At 55.4% G+C, this 3,310-nt stretch overlaps 1 long non-coding RNA gene across 1 annotated transcript in view; it reads left to right on the forward strand.

The window, feature by feature from the left end:
• Positions 1-2,747, forward strand: part of LOC116986588 — a 14,138-nt gene extending 11,391 nt beyond the window's left edge. The window contains exon 3 of the long non-coding RNA XR_004415518.1: positions 2,713-2,747. This is a non-coding gene — a long non-coding RNA (uncharacterized LOC116986588). The remainder of the gene's footprint in view (positions 1-2,712) is intronic.
• Positions 2,748-3,310: the final 563 nt, after the last annotated feature.

The raw sequence follows: 3,310 nt of genomic DNA on the forward strand, positions 1-3,310 counted from the left end.
TCCTCGGCCAGGATCTGAAAAGCGACCGCGCAATGATGTTGTTCCAGCGGCGAGCGATCTCCGTATCGGCTCCACAACTCAGTGGCTGCTTTAGGCTGGTACCTGGAGAGGAGAGGAGCGAGGGAGGAGAGGGGGAGGAGATGAGAGGGGAGGGGAGGAGGAGGAGGTGGAGGAGGAGGAGGAGGAGGAGGAGGAGGAGGAGGAGGAGGAGGAGGAGGAGGAGGAGGAGGAGGAGGAGGAGGAGGAGGAGGAGGAGGAGGGGGCGGAGGAGGGGGAGGAGGAGGGAGGGGGGGGGGGGGGGGGGGGGGGGGGGGGGGGGGGAGGGGGAGGAGGAGGAGGAGGAGGAGGAGGAGGAGGAGGAGGGAGGAGGAGGAGGAGGAGGAGGAGGAGGAGGAGGAGGAGGAGGAGGAGGAGGAGGGAGGGGGAGGGGAGGGGAGGGGGGGGGGAGGGGGAGGGGGAGGGGAGGGGGGGGGGAGGGGGAGGGGGAGGGGAGGGGAGGGGAGGGAGGGAGGAGGGAGGGAGGGAGGGGAGGAGGAGGAGGAGGAGGAGGAGGAGGAGGAGGAGGCGGAGGGGAGGAGGAGGGGAGATGGAGGGGAGGGGAGGGCAGGGCAGGGCAGGGGGAGGGAGGGGGAGGAGGAGGAGGAGGAGGAGGAGGAGGAGGAGGAGGAGGAGGAGGAGGAGGAGGAGGAGGAGGAGGAGGAGGGAGGGGAGGAGAGGAGAGGAGAGGAGAGGAAATGGGTGGGGAGGAGACGGGAGGAGAGGAGAGGAGAGGAGAGGGGAGGGGAGGGGAGGGGCGGAGAGGAGAGGAGAGGAGTGGCGAGGAGAGGGGAGGAGTGGAGAGGAGAGGAGAGGGGAGGGCAAAATAGTCATCACTGTCTTTGAAATGGACAGCATCCTGGAAAAACCTCTCCTCAATTAAATTTCACCTCACACCTAACCCTCAACTCACTAAACTGTGCCTCGACTAGACTTCATCAACTAAACCTCACACCTCGACTAAATCCTCACCTCGACTAAACTTTACCTCACCTCAACTAAACCCCTCAATCACCTCGACCAAACTTCACCACAGCTAAACCTCACCTCAACTACATTTCACACCTCACTAAACCTTGCTCCAATTAAACCCCTCGCTTCATCTAAACCTCACGTTGACTAAACTTCACCTCGACTAAACCCCACCTCTCACTTCAAAACTACTCCTCACACCTAAATCTCGCTTCTACTAAACCCCTCGCCTCGAACCTCACCCGAACTAAACCTCACCTCAACTAAACCTCACTTCAACTAAACACCTCAACTAAACTCCACAACAACTAAACTCCACAACAACTAAACTCCACAACAACTAAACTCCACAACAACTAAACTCCACAACAACTAAACTCCACAACAACTAAACTCCACAACAACTAAACTCCACAACAACTAAACTCCACAACAACTAAACTCCACAACAACTAAACTCCACAACAACTAAACTCCACCACAACTAAACTCCACAACAGCTAAACTCCACAATAACTAAACTCCACAACAAGCAAACTCCACATCAAGCCCATCCATGCCGCGCCACCTGTCTTGCAGCGCATGATGCTACAGCTGCAGCGGTAATACTTTGCCATTACCTACACGAAGGGTAAGAACATGTATGTTGCTGACACTCTCCCCCGTGCACATCGGGCATCTTGCGAACAACACCCCCATGAACAGGAGGATTTCACAGTCCTCGGTGTCGACCTCGTCCCCAGTAAGCAACTGCGCGCACTGGCCGCGCACACTGCCACTGAAGTTATGCTTCAAACCCTCTCCTCCATCATCAAAACAGGCTTGCCAGACAAACGATCCGACACGCCCACAGAGGTACAGCCGTATTTCCTGGTACGTGATGAACTGGTGGTACAGGACGGTGTTGTGGTTAAGGGTCACACGGTGGTGATACCCTCATCATTGCGAGATGAATACTTCAAAGAGGCACACAGCGGTCACCCAGGGGTTGAGTCTACACTGGCACGCGCTCGTGGTCAGTTCTACTGGCCGGGGATGGCCGAGTACATTCGGGACCGCATAGCCTCCTGCCCCACTTGCAACAACCTTGCGCCTCATCAGCAGCGACGGCCCATTCTGCAACAACCACCACCAGCACTGCCCTGGACGTCGCTGGCGGCAGATATTTTCGAATGATACGGAAAGTACTATCTCGTTCAGGTCGACTCATTTTCTAACTGGTTTGAACTTAACGAACTGACCTCCCTCACGTCTGAGATGGTTATCAAGAAGCTGAAGACACACTTCTCCGCCTATGGCGTTCCTGCTTGCCTGAGAACCGACAACGGTCGGCAGTTCACCAGCCACATGTTCCAGCTTTTCTCAGACCGATGGAACTTCCAGCACGTCACGAGCAGTCCCGAATATCCACAGAGTAATAGACTCGCTGAACGCGCTGTCAGAAGTGCCAAACACTTGCTGGAGGGAGCACGCATCTCCAAGTCGGACGTCTATCTCGATCTCCTGGGGAGAGTGTAAGCAACGTGCATGTCCTTACCCTTCTTGTAGGTGATGGCGAACTCGGACCGCTGCAGCTGCAGCATTATGCGCTGCAAGGCAGATGCCGCGGCATGGATGGGCTTGTTCAAGATTGTCACCAGCGGTTGATGGTCCGCCTCGACCCTGAATGTGTTGCCAAGGACGAAATCACGGAATTTGGTGCAGGCAAAAACGACAGCCAGCAGTTCCTTTTCGATTTGCGCGTAGTGATGCTCCGTGTCGGTCATGCTGCGAGAGGCATACGCGACAGGTAGTAGAGTGCCGTTAACAGATGGTTGCAAGCAGGCTGCGCCGGGCCCAAATTTCGAGGCATCACATGTGATCGTCACCGGACGGTTCAAGTCGAAAAATGTCAGAGTCGGTGCACTGGTCAGTTTAGATTTTAGAACATCAAAGGCGGTCTGATGTTGCGGGAACCATGACCATGCAGTGTCATTTTTGGTCAGCTGCCGCAAAGTGGAGCTTATTTCGCTGAGGTTCGTTATGAACTTTCCGAGATAGTCTACCATGCCCAGAAAACGTTGCAGGCCTTTTACATCTGTGGGGGCAGGCATCTCTGTGATGGCAGCAGCTGTCTTCGGATCGGGTTTAAGGCCATCAGGAGTAAAGATGTGGCCAACGTAGGAAACCGCTGGAACCCGGAACTTACACTTGTCAGGATTGAGCTTGAGGTTTATCTTGCGGGCGCGCTCCAAGATGAGCCTGAGATTGTGATCGTGTTCTGCTGCATCTTTGCCATATACGAGGATATCATCGACAATAA

Source organism: Amblyraja radiata, chromosome 24 (genome assembly GCF_010909765.2).
Source record: "Amblyraja radiata isolate CabotCenter1 chromosome 24, sAmbRad1.1.pri, whole genome shotgun sequence".
NCBI lineage: Eukaryota > Metazoa > Chordata > Chondrichthyes > Rajiformes > Rajidae > Amblyraja > Amblyraja radiata.